Source organism: Homarus americanus, unplaced genomic scaffold (assembly GCF_018991925.1).
Source record: "Homarus americanus isolate GMGI-L3 unplaced genomic scaffold, GMGI_Hamer_2.0 scaffold48016, whole genome shotgun sequence".
Lineage (NCBI taxonomy): Eukaryota > Metazoa > Arthropoda > Malacostraca > Decapoda > Nephropidae > Homarus > Homarus americanus.
The window spans coordinates 2515776-2528205 of NW_024755055.1; the positions used below are offsets into that span (position 1 = coordinate 2515776).

General features: G+C 38.4%; 1 protein-coding gene across 1 annotated transcript in view; it reads left to right on the top strand.

Moving 5' to 3' along the window:
• LOC121856220 overlaps window positions 1-1773 on the top strand; it is a 34641-nt gene extending 32868 nt beyond the window's left edge. The window contains exon 6 of the transcript XR_006086924.1: window positions 1700-1773. The gene's annotated coding sequence lies outside the window, so the exon portion shown is untranslated. The remainder of the gene's footprint in view (window positions 1-1699) is intronic.
• The last annotated feature ends 10657 nt before the right edge of the window (window positions 1774-12430 follow it).

A 12430-nucleotide genomic window follows, 5' to 3' on the forward strand; every position in this document is an offset into this window, starting at 1 on the left:
TATATAAAGATACGTACATTCACCATTTTAAACACGAGCACGCGGTCTGTCCATCGTTAAACTCGGGTAGCAAATTGACGCTTTCTTAGGATGCACTCAATATATACGGTACTTATTTTGACCCACGATAAGGCATGCCGAGACAAATTTCACATCGTTAATATTGCATCGCCTCACATCTCGGCCTACGAGGCGACCGGGCGTTTGAGACGACCCCCAAAATTTTCATTTATAAATAAGGCTGCATGAGACTGGTACCCCAAATGTGACACTTACCATTGGGACCTTATGGACCCAGTATTCCTTTACCAACCATCCTCGGTTTTTTAAAGTAAGGCCAATTGACTCGAAGTAACGTCACCGGCGACGTCACTCGAGCGTCTGCCATTTACCGGCAAGTGGAATTAATGTCGGCGTGGAGTAAAATTTTTGCATTTACTTGAAATGGATTTACCGATTTATTTTTATATTTATTTATTTATAATATACTGTAACATATTAAACACAGTGCAAGTATTTTCTTTAATTCATAAGCTCGTTTCGCAAGAGACGATCGATCGGCGGCGGGACTGCGTTCCGACCGTTTATACAACGGGTACTGTGTTCTAATTGTGGTGTTTCATTGGGATTCGAGCGAAAAAGATTACGCATTTACTGCGCACGTCGTGTCGTTCGTGGCATTTTACGATCGGAGTCGCGTACCGAATATTGCGCGTAAAAAAAATTAATTTTAAATGAATTATTTATGGGAGATTAGTATTACGATCGGTAAATATAGGGCGTCACCTTCCACTCGAGACACGGAGACGGGATAAAAGTAGCCCAATCTCCCTCTCTTACGGCTGCCAACGGGAAGCGCGTCGGTAAATAAATTTGATGTTTATTTTCATCGTTTGTCTAATTTATGACGTATCAAAGTAATATTACTAAAAATTGTGTGGGTAGTAGGCAGCTACCAAACGGGTAGATACCATCGCCCGGGAAGACATCGGAAGCACGACGCGTCTCGTAACGGTAGACCCCGCTGCCCCACGGCATCACGAAAAATGCGACCGGGTCGCCGACGCGACTCCGTGCCCCGTTTACACGCAATTGCGGTTTCGACCGTTTGTGTTACTTTGACAACACAACATACATACAGTCTATTGTTTCTCACTTGTGTTTTTTTGTTTGTAATATGTGTGTTTATTTATGGTTAGTTATTTAAAATAAGGCCAATTCACTTCAAGTAACGGCATGCGACGTCACCGGCCGGCGCGGCGCGTCTACGTTCGGTAAATAGTCGCGGCGGTTTTAGCCGCGAACGCACGGAGTCCCGGGCGTGCCGAAGGCGGCCCGTCGCCGGCCTCCGTCTCGAGTCTGTCCGCGAATGCGGTCCCGCCGAAGTTTCGGCCATTGCGGAGCACGCGCACGGACGCCGGAGAACCGCCCGTCCGTTTAAAATGTCGCGTGCGGTTCGTTGCCCTCTCCATCGACGGACCGGTTACGACCGCGCGCCGGTTCCGCCGCCGGCCCGGGACGCTCCTCCTTCCACTCGACTCTCCGGTCGCCGACGCGCCGCACAGACGAAATCGATCGACGCGACATTGCACGAGGGCATTACGATTGATTTTTAATACTTTATGCAGTGGTTATAAAGATGTAGTGCAGTATAATTATTAGATGCAGGCAGCATTCACATTGCAAACTTAATCCACAGAAGAAGCCGCCTCGGGGAACGGCGGCAGTCGTCCGCAGAAGCGCGTGTAATGAGACAAAATCTCACATGAAGAGGTAAGTTAGGAGTTTATAGTAGTAGAGTATTATAGCGAGAAGAAATGGTAGCGTGTCTCGAGGGTGTGATGTCAACACTGTATATTAACACAGGCACAGTACAAGTGTAGTATATAAAACACCAATGCGTGTTACAGCTTTATTTTACTAGTTCAATAGGGGGGATTAATAGGGGGGTTCGTACACAATTTATGATAGACTATGGTATTCTCGTATAACCTAACCTCACAATTAGAATGGGCACTTCACTAAGTCGATCGTTGGGGAGGTTCGGGATCACTGCACTTCCACAGACTACACAGCCAGCACTTACTGTTACACGTGGAGTTGACAGCACTCTGTCGATGGACCCGGGCTGAGACTTCGTTACACTTAGTGGCGGGCTTCTCTCGAGCGGGACTCGGGGACCTGGTAGCTGGCCCTTCCTGGTTACAGACACTCTCTGCGTGAGAGGAGCTCCAGCCCCTATATATTGGTCGAGCCGGGGGGGTGACCTCTCCTACTGAACTGGGTGTGTCTTGACCGGGTTGTTGGGTCAACAGGAGTGTTGGCTAATTAGCGGGTCCTTGAATTACTAAGGTCATGACGCCGGGTAGAGCTGATCGAGTGGTGGTGAGAATTCTGGTTCCCTAGTGTCAGGTCTGGACGGCTGTGTGCAGGTGTCGTCCTGCCCAGGTGTCTTGGTTAGGTGCGGTTGTAGGTCACCCGGCTAACTCGAGTCATTAGCGGACGAGGTCAAGTCCCTAGGGTCGACCCGAGGTGTGTCAACCCGGAATGTGGTGGTGCCACGAGGACTGTAGTGTGCTTGCTGTTACATCTGACATAATTCTGGGCTGTAAGCTTTGGTCCGAACAATCAATCATTACACGCGAGCCGGGAGACGTCGGAAGGCGGACGCGACGAACGACCGTCACCGCCGGCAGCGGCTTCCGGGACGGCACGTTCCGTACGGAGACGGGTCGGCACCCGCCGAGTGCCGCTCTCCGACGCAAGACGACCGCGGAGAACGACCTACGTGTTTTTCTATTTTTATGGATGCTATTTTAAGGATTACCAAAGGTCAACGAACAGATATTTTAGCTTACGGTCACATTATACGCGTATTTGTAACGTACGGTATTTCAATAAGCGAGAATGTTAAAAGTTGCCTGACGGTTGACCCACAAAACAATGGTGGTGATGATTATGATGATGTGATCCAGCAGTTGAGAAGATGGTTTGATGACTATACCATCCCTCCTTCCCTGCACCTACCACCTGAACCTCCCTCCACATATCACCCCTTTCTCCTTCCACATAGCACCCCTTCCTCGCTTCACGTATCACCCCTTCACATACCACTAACTCTCCCTTCTTCCAGCTAACACCTTTCTTTCTCTCCACCTACCACTTCTCCTTCCCTTCCTCCACTTATTACTCTTCCTTTTTCCTTCTCTCCATCTACCACCTCTGCCTCTGTCCTTATACCACCAGTCCCTCTCTTGCTCCTTCCACCTACCAGCCTTCCCTCTCTCCACCTACCACTCTTCCCTTCCTCCCTCTACATACCACCCCTCCCTCTCTTCACATACCAGCTGTCTCTCCCTGCCACCGCTTAGCATCTAACACCCTTCCATCCCTCTCTCCATATACCACTTCTTCCCTGTGTCCCTCCCACCACCACCACCACCACCACTACTACTACTACTACCACTTACCACCACTTACCACCTACCACCTACCTCCTACCTCCCTTCCACCCCTCTCTCCACATACCACGTTTTCCTCCTACCACCTGTAGTTCATTTCACTTGTGTTTATTTAAGAGGTATTATAGTATATGATGATCACCTTACTAATATTGTAACATTTTCTGTGATTACACGACACATATTTAGTCAAAGTGACCAGTTATTAGTGTTGATGTTAATAGTATAAGTAATTGATAAGTTTATATTGGAGTTTGTTATAAAATATGTGAGTATACTTATAAAGTGTGAGTGTCAAGGCCGGGCGGAGGCGTTCCCGCGGACCGGTTCGCGCCGCGAGAAAATTTGGCATTTTTATACTCGATTCATTCCGTATTTCGGACCGGGAGAATGCGGTAATTTGAAGAAATCGTTTTGGTCCGTAAAATATTGGAGACATTCCGTTTCTCTTCTTCAATTAGGAATATAAAGTGACATTCTATCACGTCGGATACACTTCACGACGCACGGAACGTCGAAAATTGCACGTCGACGCCGTTCATTTCTACGCGTAATCACGGAATACGCGGTCGCTCCGTCCGCCGCGAACTCGCACGAGATACGGAAGGAAGTCCCGACCGGCGAGAGGGAGGAAACGAGACGGGAACGTACGAGTAAAAGAGTAGAACGCAGAGACGACGACCGAGAAACGAAAACGTCACGGACGACAAGACTCGGGTGCCGTCGAAAACGCGTAGACCGTAGAGGGATCGATATTACGAGCGTTATAATGCGAGTACTTAACTTAGCATAGAGGTATAGTATTGAAGGTCTCATATGTGGTGTAAAAGTGTTGGATACAATATGAAAAGTATTATTAAAAAATGGGAGTTTAACCCACAAGCCACGGGTTAGGGCGCCACCGGCACGTACCCTACCCTTCGCGTGGGGATAAATCGAGAAACGAGATCAACCCCCCTCTTAATAAAAAAACGGGGAGAATAGACGGACGTCGTGGAATGTGACCTCGGGTGTAAGGGTTAAGAATGTAGTAGCAAGTATATGTATTTCTGTCCTAATTTTTATTGTGTATTGTAAGTAGGTGTTATTGTATGTATATTGTGGGGGATATATTGCAATGCAGTATCGCGATCGTCGGTCGGGTCGTCTCCGTCACGCACGAGCGAAGAACGTCCACGCCCGTTGCTACGGTCGCGTCATTGCTGCGCGGCACGGACCGGAGACGAATTTAGCCCTAGCCGCCGCTAGGTATCACAAGACGCCGAATTAACGCCCCCGCACGTAATCGCTGGGCAGTCGAAGAGCAAGGCCGCAGTTTGTAAATTGCAGGGTATGTTGTGTATGGGTTTAGATGGCAATAGTGCACATACTGTAGATATGTTTGTGTGGGGTGAGGTATACTGTAGAAACAATGAATTTTGATGTTTTAATTGAAGTTTGTTTGGGAAGTAGGATACTCCTCAGATATTAGATAAATAAGCTAGGCATTTACGGTAATCGTTCCGCTTCATGCAGACGAAGCGAGATGCGGTGGAGACGAAGGCGCTCCGGCGCCCGAGAGACTGCCGGAGTCGCCGATCGAAGACGACGCTCGAGCGCCAGGAAAACCGGGAACACGGGAAGAAGACGCCTGCCCACGAAGGAAGACGCTTGTCGACGAGAAGAAGACGACGCTGACTGAAGCGGTGCGACGACATTTTAAACTTTCTTCGGCGCAGCAGGATTCCCCGTAAAGAGAATTTAATTTGTTTAGGCGTAGTGCGATGCACGCTTTGTAATGATTTTGGAATAATGTATATCATTTTAGACTTTGATTAATTTATATGTTTGTGAACTTGAATAGTCGTCGATGTTTTGTGGACTCGAATTCTGATATCGTGTGTGACTCGAATATTTTTCATCCCGTGACTTTGAATATTTTGTAATGTATGTGATATTGAATAGTTGTGATGTTTGTGGATATTGAATAAAGTGAGATGTTTTGTGAGCTTGAATAGTTCTGATGTTTTGTTGACTTCAAATATTTTTCATCCTTTTGTGATACTGTATATCTTTTTGTGGACTTTTGATTAATTTATCATGTTTGTGACTTTGAATAGCTCTGATGTTTTGTGACTTGAATAGTTGTGATGTTTTGTGGAGTTGAATAGTTCTGATGTTTTGTGAGTTAAATAATTGTTGTCCTGTGGACTTTGAATAGTTGTGATGTGTTGTGATTTGGACTAATTTCAATGTATGTGATCTTAGAATAATGTATATTCTTTGTGACTCTTGATTAATTATATTATGTTTGTGGACTTAGTATACTGTATATCCTTTGTGGGCTTTTGATTAATTTATCATGTTTGTGGACTCTTGAATAGTTTTGAGGTTTTGTGGATTTTGACTGTTTTGATGTTTTTAGGACTTGGAATAATGTACAGTATATCATTTGTGGACTTTTGATTAATGTATAATGTTTGTGGACTTTGAATAGTTGGATGTTTTGTGGACTTGGGATAATGTATATCCTTTGGACTTTGATTAATGCACAATGTTTGTGGATCTTGAATAGTTGTGATGTTTGTGAACTTGGGATAATGTATATCCTTTGTGGACTCTTTGATTAATGCATAATGTTAGGACTTTGAATAGTTGTGATGTTTTGTGATCTTGGGATAATGTATATCCTTTGCTGATTTTGATTAATTTATAATGTCTGTGGACCTTTGAATAGTTCTTGATATTGTGTGACTTTTATTAGTGTTCTGTTTTGTGGTCTTAGAATAATGTATATCCTTTGTGACCTTGATTAATGCATAATGTTTGTGACTTTTGAATAGTTGTGATGTTTAGGACTTGGGATAATGTATATCCTTTGCTGATTTTGAAACTTATAATGTGTGTGGACTTAATAGTTCTGATATTTTGTGGACTTTAATAGTGTTCTGTTTTGTGGTCTAGAATAATGTATATTCTTTGTGGGCTTTGATTAATTTATCATGTTTGTGGACTTGAATAGTTTTTGAGTTTTGTGGACATGGAATAATGTATATCCTTTTGGACTTTGAATAGTTGATGTTTTTGTGGACTTTGAATAGTTCTGATATTTTGTGACCTTTAATTGTTTTATGTTTTGTGGTCTTAGAATAATGTATATTGTTTGTAGACTTTGATTAATTTCTAATGTTTGTGGACTTTGAATAGTTCTGATATTTTGTGGACTTTTATTGTTTTATGGTTTTAGAATAATGTATATCGCTTGATTAATTTATATGTTTGTGAACTTGAACAGTTGTGACGCTGTGGACCTTTGATTAATTTATAATGTTTGTGAACTTTGACCAATTTCAATGTATGTGGACTCTGGAATAATGTATATTGTTTGATTAATTTATAATGTGTGGACTTTTGAATAGTTGTGACGTTGTGGACTTCAAAACCTCTGTCTGTTGACTTTGAATCTTTTTTAATCTATGTGGACTTGGAATACAGATGTTTTTGTGGATTTAGAATAATGTATATCTTTGTGGTCTTTGAATAGTTGTGATGTTTTGGACTCGAATATTTTCTGTCCTGTGGGATTTTTAATGTGTCCTATAACGCTGAAATTTGTAAAATATCATAGAAAAATCAGAAATAAAATTAGTTAACCCAACACAGTCTAAATAAATGTTACATTCATATCTAATAATGAAATCATTGATGTTGATAAAATCGAGCTTTCAAGTATTATATCCTTTTTTTTACGATCATCACCGGAATTTATCACCAGAACACTTCTTGTTGATATTCTTTCACTATATTCAAAAGTTAATACTGTACCACAAATTGGAGAAATAGTGCCAAAATCGCTATATAGTAAATGTTGCCTTATACAAATATCGCTCCCACCATAAATCGCTAAGTACAAATTCACGTTATCCAAACACGCGCTATAGCAGAAATCACTGTATGTGGACTCTTGAATAGTTTTGATGTTTTGTTGAGTTAAAATATTTGTCATCCTTTGTGGACTTTGAATATTTTTTAATCTATGTGGACTTGGACTAGTGTTGACGTTTTGTGGAGTTTGAATAGTTCGACGCTTCGCGGACCGAGAATATTTTTTCATCCCGTGGACTTTGAATATTTTTTAATCTATGTGGACTTTGAATAGTTGTGATGTTTTGTTGACTTCAAATATCATCCTGTGGACTTAGAATAATGTAGGCCTATATCTTTAGATGTTGATTAATTTATTGTGTTTTGGGCTTTGAAAGTTCTGATGTTTTGTGAACTTGAATAATGTATATCCTTTGTGGAGTTTGAATATTTGTTAATCTATGTGATTTGGACTAGTTTGATGTTTTGTGACTTGGACTAGTTTTGATGTTTTGTGGATTTTGAATAGTTCTGATGTTTTGTAGACTTGGAATAATGTATATCATTTGTGATTTTTGATTTTTTAATCTATGTGGCTTTGAATAGTTGTGATGTTTTGTGGACTTGGCCTAATTTTTCAATGTATGTGGACTTTGATTAATTTATTATGTTTGTTGACTTTGAATAGTTGTGATGTTTTGTGGACTTTTAATAGTTTTATGTTTTAGACTTTGAGTAGTTCTGACGTTTTGTGGACTTCAAATAATTTCCGTCCCGTGTGGTCTTTGAATATTTTTTAATCTGTGGACTTTGAATAGTTTTGAGGTTTTGTGGATTTTGAATAGTTGTGATGTTTTGTGGACTTTGAATAGTTGTGGTGTTTTTGTGACTTGGAATATTGTATATCCTTTGGTGACTTTGATTAATTTCTAATGTTTGTGGACTTTGAATAGTTCTGATATTTTGTGGACTTTTGATTGTTTTATGGTTTTAGAATAATGTATATTGTTTGATTAATTTATAATGTTTGTGGTCTCGACTAATTTTCAATGTCGTGACTTGGAATAATGTTTATCGTTTGATTAATTTATAATGTTTGTGAACTTTGAATAGCTCTGGCGCTTTGTGGACTTCAACAATTCCTGTCCTTGTGACTCGAATAATTTTTAATCTATGACTGAATATCTCGACGCCTGCAGACTTAAAATATTTTCTGTCCCTTTGGAATAGTTGTGATGTTTTGTGGACTTAGAATACTGTATATCCTTTAGGACTTTGAATACTGTGTATCCTTTGGGCTTTGATTAATTTAGCATGTTTGTGATCTTTGAATAGTTGTGATGTTTTTGTAGTTTGAATAGTTGTGATGTTTTTGGGAGTTTGAATAGTTGTGATGTTTTGTGGACTTAGAATAATGTATATCCTTTGTGGACTTTGATTAATTTATTATGTTTGTGGACTTTGAATAGTTTTGTGGATTTCAAATAATTTCCGTCCCGTGTGGACTGCGAATATTTTATAATGTATGCGGACTTGGAATAGTTGTGATGTTTTTGAGGATTTAGAATATTGTATATCCTTTGTTGACTTTGAATAGTTGTGTTGTTTTGTGGACTTTGAATACTGTATATTGTTTGTGGACTTTGATTAATTTATAATGTTTGTGGACTCTGGACTAATTTTCAATGTATGTGGACTTTGAATAATGCATATCGCTTGATTAATTTATAATGTCCATGACTCTGAATAGTTCCGACGGTCTGGGGACTAAAATAATTTCTTTGTCCTGTGTAATTTTGAATATTGTTTAATCTATGTGGACTTGGACTAGTTTTGATGTTTTGTGGACTTTGAATAGTTTTAATCTTGTGGATTTGGAATAGTTTTGATGTTTTGTGGACTGAGTAATTTTCAATGTATGTGATTTAGAATAATGTATATTCTTTGTGACTCCTGATTAATTTATCATGTTTGTGACTGAAAATTTTTGTTGCCCCTTTTGGACTTGGATTATTGTTGATTGTTGTGGATTTGTAAAATTTATGTCCTTGTGTATTTAGAATAATTTATAATGTTTGTGTACTTGGAATAATTTATATCGTTTAGTAATTTGTGTTTATAAGTCCACAAAGGATGAACAATATTGTATATCCTTTGTGTACTTTGAATAATTTATATCTTTTGTGACTTGAAATATTGTTCATTGTTTGTGGACTTGTAAAACTTTTATTGTTTGTGACTTGTAATAATGTATTATGTTTGTGATTTGTAAAAATTATAACCCCTTTCTGTACTTAGAATAATTTATAATGTTTATGCATTTGGAATAATTGTGTATTGTTTGTGACCTGAAGTTTATAAGTCTACCAAAGCGATATAAAATTCTAAGTACACAAATATTATAAATTATTCTAAGTACACATAAAGTTTGACAAGTCCACAAAGGATGAAGAATATTCTATGTCCTTTGTGTATTTAGAATAATTTATAATGTTTGTGTATTTGGAATAATTTCTATCCTTTGAATTTAGTTTTATAAGTCCATAAAGATGAACAATATTCCAACAAAAATATAATATTCCAAGTCCACAAGGATAGAATATTTTAAAGTACAAAAAGGACATAGAAGTATTCTTTATCCTTTGTGTACTTAGAATAATTTCTATCCTTTGTGGACTTGGAATATTGTTCATTGTTTGTGTACTTGTAAATGTATTATGTTAGTGGTTGTAAACTTGATATCCTTTGTGTACTTGGAATAATTTATATCGTTTAGGTATTTCGTTTTATAAGTCTAAATGAATAATATTGTAAGTCCATGGTTATAATTATTCTAAGTCCTAAAGGATGAAGAATATTGTATATCCTTTGTTGACTTTGAATAGTTGTGTTGTTTTGTGGACTTTGAATACTGTATATTGTTTGTGGACTTGTAAAACTTTATTGTTTGTGTACTTGTAATAATGTATTATGTTTGTGGATTTGTAAAAATTTATACCCTTTGTCTACTTAGAATAATTTATAATGTTTGCGTATTTGGAATAATTGTGTATTGTTTGTGGACTTGAAGTTTTATAAGTCCACAAAGGATAAACAATATTCAAAGTCCACAAAGGACATGGAATATTCTTCATCTTTTGTGGACTTGTCAAACTTTATGTCCTTTGTGTATTTAGAATAATTTATAATGTTTGTGTATTTGGAATAATTTCTAGTGTTTGTGGACTTGTAAAATGTATGTTCTTTGTGTGCTCGAATAATTTATATGTGTATTCCAGAATAATTTATATCTTTGTGTACTCAGAATAATTTATATCTTTTATTGGACTTGGAATAATTTCTTGTTTTGTTGACTTTGAAATTATTTTCTCCTTCAATGGACTTGTAATATTTTTATTCTTTGTGGACTTGAAATAACTTTTATCTTTGTGGACTGTAAAACTTATTATCCTGTGGACTTTGAAAAATTTCTTATCCTTTGTGGACTTGGAATAATTTTTTTTATGTTTGTGGACTTATAAAAATGTTCTGTTTGGTGTTTTAAAAATGTATAATGTTTGTTGACTTAGAAAATATTTATAATATTTGTGGACTTAGAATAATTTATTATCCTTTGTTGACTTTGAAAAGTTTCTTATGTTTGTTGACTTATAAAAATTTATTATGTTTGTTGACTTTGTAGTGGATGTCTCCCCTACAAACTAACTGCATAGCAGCCCACCACCTGCCATCACATTTCAATGTGCTGCTTTCCCTAGCAACCAACCAGATGTTACCGTATCTTAGCAACGAAACTATTCACCGGCTACTTCTCGGGTTTTCCCACCATGACTCGTGGCGGCTGCTGCGGGGTATATAAGTTCTGTCTCTCCATTGAGATTCAGTCAGACCATTCTTCTTGAACTAGCAACACCACCTCCTCCGCCGCTGCCTGGCTGCCCCTCGCATCTTCTTGCCTGCCTGGCGGTCCTCGCTCCCGCCAGCGAGCATGTCCTTCTCTGAGCTTCCTCACCAACCAACTCTCATTCTGCACATTTTCCTGAACAAGCAACATCTCCTCCAGCAAGCTCCATGCTGTTAACAATTCATTCAACCAGGAATCCAGCAACAGACAACATTAATATCTCGATACCCCTACAACTTAAAATAATGTCCTATGTTTGTTGACTTAGAATAATTTTCTGTTTGTTCACTTAGAAAAAATTTATAATGTTTGTGGACTTAGAAAAAATTCTTGTTTTGACTTAGAAAAAAAATTTATATTTGTAGACTTAGAAAACTTTCTTGTTTGTTGACTTAGAAAAAAATATAATGTTTGTGGATTTATAAATTTTCTTATCCTTTGTGGACTTAGAATAATTTTTTGTTTGTTGATAGAAATATTTCTTATGTTTGTGGACTTGGAATATTTTCCATCTTTTGTGGACTTAGTTTTTTTTTTCATGTACATAGAAATATTTTCAATGTATAATAAAAGGAAGCATATAATTAAAGTTTTTATTTTTCATAAGTTAACATAGTCAGTTTTGGACTTAGAAGAAAAAAAGCATGATGTAGAAACCGGAGGAAGGGTTTCCCATTTTCATTAGTTTTCCTTTTTCTTTAGTTTCCCCTTTTCTTTGGTTTCCCATTTTCTTGGCGTCGAACGGAAAACGGGGATTTTTTTGGATTTGTTATCTTATTAAGATAGGCTCTGGCCACCCCTTCCTTTTTTTTTTTTTTTTTTTTTAAGAGTGTTTGACCTTCAAAGGTGATTTCTAAACAGAGAGTAGTTATTCCATTTAGTTAAGTTGATGTTTTAAAGTTTGTTTGCTCAGACTGTGACCTCTTGTCGATACCGACAATAATGTCAGTACCGACAATAGATTCAGTCCTCGTATAGCTCTCGACACAGATGTCGTGTCTATGGACTATTGTCGTGTGACAATGTCAGAGCTTACGTTTGCAAACAAACATCAAAACACCAACTCACCAATGAGGAATAACTACTCTCTCTCAGTCGAAAAAATCACCTTTTGAAGCTCAATAAACACTAAAACAACACCACGTGTGTTCCCGTGTACCTGCAAGTAAAGGGAGAAAGAAAAAAAAACATTACAATTCACGCAATTATGTCAACAATTCCT